The following is an 8,076-nucleotide window of genomic DNA, read 5'->3' on the forward strand; positions in this document are numbered from 1 at the left end:
CACAGCTCCTGAATCTCAGAGGGAAGGCTGGAGTGGGTGGGTGGGACTAGCTCAGCCGGGGGCAAACTACGGCGCGCGGGCTGGATCCGGCCCGTTTGAAATGAATAAAACTAAAAATAAAAAAGACCGTATCCTTTTATGTAATGATGTTTACTTTGAATTTATATTAGTTCACACAAACACTCCATCCATGCTTTTGTTCCGGCCCTCCAGTCCAGTTTAAGAACCCATTGTGGCCCTCGAGTCAAAAAGTTTGCCCACCCCTGCTCAAACCGGTAGGTTAGTTTGCTGCTGGGGTCTGGCAGATCAGGACTGAGCGAGAGGGGCTGGACATGCCCTGGGCCCCTCCCGCGGACCTTCCCCAGCCCAATCGATGGTGTACCAGTAGGGTCCCTCAGCCTGGGCTGTGCCCTCTCGCAATCTGGGACTTCTCTGGGGATGTTGGAGAACCAGTTTCAGCCCAATCCCGCAGGCAACTCCCCTTGGGAGGGCACCAGAGGCAGGGCTCATGGCTGGTGAGCACTGCTGCGGCAGTGCAAGCCTCTCCCAAAGGGGACTGATTGGGCACAAGACCATGACAGGCACAGTGGGCCTGGAATGAGCAGGAGCTGCAGGCAGCATTGGACTGCGGGTTTTGGCCTGATCCCTGCAAGCCACCTAGAGGGGCCCCACCTGTGCATGAATTTGTGCACCAGGCCTCTAGTAAAAAAATAAAGCCAAGAGAATTTACCAATGATTAATCAAATACTAAATAAACTTTTAAAGCATATATTTCAGGAACCTCGCAGGGTGGCTCAGTTGGTTGGAGTGTCATCCCATACACCAAAAGTTTGTGGGTTTGATCCCTGATCAGGGTGCATACAGGAGGCAACTGATTGATGGTTCTCTCTCACATCAATATTTCTCATTCTCTCCCTCCCTCCCTTCTTTTTTTTTTAAAAAAAATCAACCAATGAATGCATGAATACTAGTAAATGGAACAAAAAAAATCAATGTTTCTCTATTTCTAAAATCAATTTTTAAATTCAATAACAAAAATTTGTAGAAATTCCAAAACACATGTATAAACTTATGAGCCAAAGAAGACCACAGTAAAAATGTTTAAATATTTAAAATTGTTAATGAATGAAAAGAATACATATCAAAATTTGTGGTAAAATGGCACTTTGAAAATAATGCATAGCCTTAATGCTAATAGAAAAGAAGGGATAAAATTAATGAGCTATGTTTCCTGCTTAGGAAGTTAGAAAAAGAATAATAAGGAAAGAAATAATGAAATGGGAGCAAATATTAATGTAATTGAAAAGAAATATATAATAAACTAGCTCAAACAAGCCAAAAAGTTTGTTCCTTTGAAAAGATTAATAAAATATATAACATCATGATGAAACTGATCAGGAAAAAGAAAGCACACGTAAAATTAGGAACAAAAAGAGGGTTTTCACTATAGATACAGCCAAGATTTAAAAAGAAGTTGGAAATTTAAATGCATATTACTAAATGAAAGAAGCCAATCTGAAAGACTACATACTCTATAATACCAATAATATAACCTTCTGGAAATGGTAAGATTATGGACACAGTAAAAGTACCAATGGTTTCAGGGGGTTAGGAGGAAGTGAGGGATGAATAGGCAGAAAAAGAGGACTTTTTAAAAATATATTTTATTAATTTTTTACAGAGAGGAAGGGAGAGGGATAGAGAGTTAGAAACATCAATGAGAGACATCGACCAGCTGCCTCCTGCACACTCCCTAGTGGGGAAGTGCTCGCAACCAAGGTACATGCCCTTGACTGGAATCGAACCTGGGACCTTTCAGTCCACAGGCCAACGCTCTATCCACTGAGGCAAAATGGTTAGTGCAGTACAGAGGACTTTTAAGGCAGTGAAACTATTCTGTATACTACAATGGTCAATACCTGTTAGTTACATTTGTCAAAACCTATAGAATATACACCACTAAGAGTGAACCCTAGTGTAAATTATGGATTTTAGGTGTTAATGGTGTTTCAATGTAAGTTCACCGATTGTTAACAAATTTACCACTGCAGTGCAGGATGTCAATAGTGTGTAGGGACAGGGAGTGAGTAGATGGGCACTGTCTGTACTTTCTGTTCAATTTTATTTTATTACTTTTTTCATCTCCATTTATTCCCCCCATACCCTCTTCTACCTCCCTCCCTCCCACCCTGCTCAATTTTTATGTGAACCTGTAACTGATCTAAAAAAGTTTATTAATTTAAACAAAGAAGAAAAAAATGTTAATACCAGTACCAATATGCTTAAACTTGAAAATGTAAACATAATAAATTATTTCCTAGCGTGGAGAATAACTAAGAAATATGATCTCAAGAAGAAAGTTGCCTTTCTCCCTTTACCTCCTGGAAAGGGCCATTTTCCTAGGCAACCTGCCCACAGCGCCAGCACTAGAAAGTAGCCAGACCAGGGCCAAAGTTTCAGGAAATCAACACACACAGGCCTCACCCTGAACACACTGAACTCAGGATTTATCTTCACTCATGAACAAAAAGCATTTATACTTATACTTTGTGACCCCAAGGACCACAACTAGGACGTAGGAAGCCGATTTCAAACTCATGATAAGGGGAAAACGTTAAAATAATATGTCAGACTATAGTTGAGGGAGAAAAAAGATAGCTTACTATAAACATAGAAGTGATGGAACGCATTAATTTGTTGAACAACAAGACCTCCTTTGATAAAACGGTAAGACGCAACCGATATCTGCTAATAACGTAGAAAATCTAAGGCGATTTTTTCCATCATTACCAATGGAACTCTACTCAGAAACAGGACTCTCCAGACCAGCCCTAGAGCTGACAGTGCCTTTCCGAACTCGGAGGGTGGGCCAGAAACACTGCGGCCCCAGTGAAGAACCTCAGGAAACTACGGTGTATTCTGCAGCAATTCTCAGCAGCAGGCAGGGGGAGGAAACTTCAACTCCCATCAGACAATGCGAACCGAGGTGGGCGGGCACTCACCGCGCATGCGCGGCTCTGACCAATAACGACTGTCGTTACAGCGAACAGTTTGGCCGCGTTTGTAAAAGACCGTGGCAGGCGAAGAGAGAAGAGGTGAGGGCGGTCATCAGCTGGGGGCCTTGGGGCCGCGAGGTGGGGGTTAGGGGCACAGGGCAGGTAAGGGGGCCGCGTGGACAGAAGGCGGGGCGGCGGTGGAACGGGTGTAGAGCCTAGACTCCCAACGGAGAGCTTGTCGAAGGAGCAGGGTGCGAGCCCGGTGTTGCTTCTGCTTGGGCCGACTTAGAACCGGAAGTGAGCCCTCCCGGGGGGAGGATGCCGGGAAACTGGCTCTGGGTGGTGCCGTAGGGGGCGGGCTGGGTCCCAGAATCCAGGAGGGAGGAACAGTCTAGGCCGCCCCTTTCCCAGACACGACTCTGCGTGTCTCCCTGGGCCTTTCTCCGGCCTCCCAGGCCGCGAGGGCTCATGGAAGCCCCTCGGACCCTGAGTCGGGAGTTCTGGCTTCTGGGCCTGCCCCTTCCTCTCATTTGTGTTTTGTCAGGGAATCCACCGTGATTCCAGAATCACGTTAGGCTATGATGGCTGGCTGTGAGACGTTCATCACAGCATTACTGTCTCCGAGTCAGTGTCTTCCTCTCTCAAGATGAGTGCGTTAGTACCTGCTTCACAGGATTATGGTGTTGATGAAACATCCACATCTGGAAGGATTTGTATGGGTTTATTGGAGCCAGTTTCCAGGGAGCAGAACCTCAACGGGTTGAGAAAATGCTCCGGAGAAGGGCAGTTTTGCACTTTACCTCGTTATACATGAGCATCAAAGGGGAAGATGTCAGGGGGATACATGAAATTCATTGTTGAAAGATTAGTGAGGTGGTAGAAAGCAAAGCTGGGAAATCTCTGGGATTGGATAAATAAATAGACAACCTACTACTTTTACACACGTTTGTACCGTATAGTTAACATGATAATGGTAACAATGAGAGGCTCTGGGGTCTCCTGCTCTGGTGGGAGAATTATGCTGAGGGGTTTGTGAAAAGGAAATCGCCCTGACATTTTAAAAGTATGTTATTGGTAGATGCAAAAAAACAAAAACAAAAACACACACAAAAACTCACAATATGCTCAGTTAAGTTAAAGATTGACCTTTTGTCAAGGAAAATACTGGCCCTAGCTGGTTTGGCTCAATGGATAGAGCATCCTCCTGCGAAACTGAAGGGTCCAGGGTTTGATCACTGTCAAGGGCCCATGCCTGGGTTGTGGGTTCAATCCCCAGTAGGGTGCGTGCAAGAGGCAGCTGATCAGTGATTCTCATCATTGATGTCTCTCTGTCCCTCTCCCTTCCTCTCTGAAGTCAATAAAATATATATATATATTTAAAAAGGAAGATACTGGCCTAGGACATGATTACAGCCATGACTCACTTTTAGCTAGGAATTTCAAATTTCAGACCATCCTTTGTGGTTACTGTAGGTGTCTGAGTTTGTAAGGCCTGCGGCCTCCCCTGAGCCTGTCAGCTTTAGTGTGTGGCCTCTTTTTCATCCACAGTGGTGAGAAATACATGAGTAAAATGCATGGGAAGAGCTACTCGTACTTAGCAAACATTATTAAGTTTCATGTTTTACTCACGGTGATCATTAGTTCTGTTCCCTTAGTGTGCTTCACAAGCATTAAATAGCATCCACCAAGAGGGATAGCTCTACAGCCAAATAGTAATTGAATGGCAACCCGCCTTCTAGGGAGCATTTACGGGTTAGCTCTTCCAGCACTGCTCCCTTTACACCCGCTTGCTGAGACGCCCTTCTATAGGCAGGATTCAAAATGCAGGTTCTTTACAAGCTGTGTTCACTTGTTTATATATGCTTTCAATATAGAATCTGCGCCCTGACCGGTTTGGCTCAGTGGGTAGAGCATCAGCCTGCGGACTGAAGGGTCCCAGGTTCGATTCAGGTCAAGGGCATGTACCTTGGTTGCAGGCACATCCTCAGTTGGGGTGTGCAGGAGGCAGCTGATCGATGTTTCTAACTCTCTATTCCCTCTCCCTTTTTCTCTGTAAAAAAAAATCAATAAAATATTTAAAAAAATAAGAATCTGTAATAAGTGATACTAGTACATGCTTAAAATCCAAATATTAGAAAATGGTGAGATGTAACTCTCCCTTCTGTTACTGGATAGGGGGCCTGGTCCTGAGTGTGTCTGCCAAGGCCAGCCAGTAGTGTGTTTTCTTGACTTTGTGTAGGAAAGATTTCATAGGATGAGTCCCGGGGACAGTGAAACAAGGAAGGGCTTAGCATAGAAGTAGCAGGAGAGTCTAGCTTGGGCCGCCTTAGCTCACTGGGAAGTCAGAGAAAAGGGGTCTTGGAGACAGGTTCAGGGGGTTAGCCCCAGCAAGCTGAGCTGCTGCTGCCCATTGCTCCCTTGGGTGCAAATCTTGTGGGGTCTCTTAGAGTTTAGGAGATGCACACCTGTGGGGGAAGAAGAGGGGGAAGGGAATAGCACAGGCAAACTGATTACCTTCATCGCCTTAGCTAACACCTCCATCACATCACATAATTGCCATTTCTTTTTTTGTGATGAAGACATTTAAGATCTCAGCAACTTTCAAGTATATAATACAGTCTTATTAATTAATCACCATGATGTATATTAGATCTCCAGAACTTAATCATAACTGGAAGTTTTTACCCTTTGACCGATATTTCTCAATTTTTCCCACTCCTCAGCCCCTGAAAACCACCATTCCATTCTCTCTTTCTATGAGTTCGGCATTTTTAGATTTTATATAGAAGTGATATACAGTATTTATCCTTCTCTGTCCAAATTGTCTTAATTTGCTTTGTAGTAAGTTTTGAAATCAGGAAGTCTGAGTCCTACTTTATTCTTTCTCAAGATTATTCTGGCTCTTCCAGATCCCTTGTATTTTCATACGAATTTTAGGATCATCTTGTTAATTTCTGGGGGCAAGTGGGAGTATATGTGATTTTGACAGGGATTACATGGTGTCTGTAGATCAATTTGGGGAGTAGTGTCATCTTAACAATATTAAGTCTTCTGGTCCATGAACATGGGACATCTTTCCATTTTTTTTAGGGCTTTAATTTCCTTCAATGGTGTTTTGTAGTTTTTAGTGTACAAGTCTCGCACTGCTTTTGTTGCTCATTTTGTTTTCATCTTTGGACTTTGTTTATAGTAATTTTTGACATGCAGAAAATTTTCTTGAATGGATAAACAAAATGATATATCTATACCATGGACTACTACTCAGCAATGTAAAGGAATGAAGTATGGATGCATGCTACAATGTGGTGGAATCTTGAAAACATTATATTTAGTGAAAGAAGCCAGACTTTAAAAAGCCACATATTCTATGATTCCTTCTAAATGAAATGTTCAAAAAAGGTAAATCTATAGATACAGCAGATTAGTGATTTCCTGGGGGTGGGAATCATTACTGCAATCAGCACAAGGGATCTTTTCGGGGAGTGTTCTAAGACTGGATTGTAGTGAAGGGTGTCCAATCTATAAATTTCATAAATATCATTGAATGCTACACTTAAATGGGTGAACTTTATGGTATGTAAAATATACCTCAATAAAGAGGTGTTTTTGCCCTAGCTGGTTTGGCTCAGTGGATAGAGCTTCAGACTAAAGGGTTCCGGCTTCGATTCCAGTCAAGGGCACATGCCCTGGTTGTGGGCTTGATCCCCAGTGTCAGGCCGGCCCTGGGCAGCTGGGGGGCTGAGGAAACTGGGCGCCGCCATCTTGTGGCTGTGGGTGCCACCATCTTTGAGGGCGTGACAGTCAATTGGCATATTCCCGCCTTGTTGGCTGTGGGCGCTGCCATCTTTGAGGGCAGGGCCGTCAATTAGGATATTTCCTCCTTATTGGCTGTGGGTGCCGCCATCATTGCACTGGTGTGAGAGTCAATTAGCATATTCCCTCTTTATTAGATAGGATGCCAATGCCATAACTACTATCCATTTCAAATTAAAATTCTCATTGGTAAATTCATATAGTGATAATTTAGATTAAAAGCTATTTCCTTATTTGTGCCAAAAGAAAGTGATGAAAATTTGTAGAAAACCTTCTACCTGATACAGTTGACCTGTTTATTTACTGACTTTCCAGAGACATTTGTTCCTGGGATGTGTAAGTTCTTAATTAGGTTTGGTCTAGGTGTTCTTGACAACTCCCTGTGTAGTGCCATTCACACTCTCTTCTTGCAATTGGAAGTACAAAGCAATCATTTCTATAACAATTTCTGTCAAATATTTCTCAAATATTTGTGAAAGACTTAGATTCCCATTCTGAAGGAAAGAATCATTCTGTCTTTGCATAACTTTAGTATTTTTTCTCGTTTTATTTATAGACTGCCAAGATCTCCACATAAGGCAGAGGGAATCTTCTTTGTGAAACACTGGGCAGGAGGATGCCGAATGTCTGCTTTGTTATACTGTGGAGTTCAAACTTCAGAAGACTGGGTTAAGCAGTAACATTTACTCTGTAAATGATTATGTCTTCGCTTGTCCTCTATGACTATCACAAACTAATGAAACACCTTTTTAGGTCTTATGAATTTAGGTCACACTGTTTTCCGGATGCTCTGGCAGCTGAAACAGGTAAGATTGGACTGGGTATTGTGTGGAACAGTGGAAGGGAAAGAACTAACCTTTTCCATTCTCCAGTCCTTGCTTAAGTTAAATATCTGTGCATGTACAGATTAAGTTAACTAATCTAGGTTGTTTTATAAAACAGGATTGAACCTAAAGAAATGCTTTAATTATTACATTTGGTTTTTAAAACTATATAGAGATCTCTACTTTTATTTTGTTTGAGGGTTTATTTTATTTTTATTTTTTTTATTTTTTATTTTATTTTTTTAATTAAATCTTTATTGTTCAGCTTATTACATTTGTTCCTCTTTTTTTCCCCCCATAACTCCCTCCTCCCAGTTCCCACCCCACCCTCCACCCTCACTCCCTACCCACTGTCCTCATCCATAAGTGCACGATTTTTGTCCAGTCTCTTCCCGCATCTCCCACCACCCTTTACCCCCCAAGAATAGTCCACTCCCTTTCTA

The 8,076-nt window shown here is 42.7% G+C and overlaps 1 protein-coding gene across 2 annotated transcripts in view; it reads left to right on the forward strand.

Annotated features, from left to right (window-relative positions):
• Positions 1–3,036: 3,036 nt before the first annotated feature.
• LOC102770438 (chromosome unknown open reading frame, human C2orf42) overlaps positions 3,037–8,076 on the forward strand; it is a 22,750-nt gene continuing 17,710 nt past the window's right edge. Inside the window, exons 1-2 of one of the 2 annotated variants that reach the window (XM_006775311.2) lie at positions 3,037–3,095; positions 7,366–7,615. The gene's annotated coding sequence lies outside the window, so the exon portion shown is untranslated. Of the gene's footprint in view, positions 3,096–6,219; positions 6,396–7,365; positions 7,616–8,076 lie in introns of those variants that run through there. The other variant, XM_015571509.1, reaches the window with a different exon arrangement.

The sequence above is a fragment of the Myotis davidii genome, unplaced genomic scaffold (genome assembly GCF_000327345.1).
Source record: "Myotis davidii unplaced genomic scaffold, ASM32734v1 scaffold247, whole genome shotgun sequence".
In the NCBI taxonomy this organism is placed as follows: Eukaryota; Metazoa; Chordata; class Mammalia; order Chiroptera; family Vespertilionidae; genus Myotis; species Myotis davidii.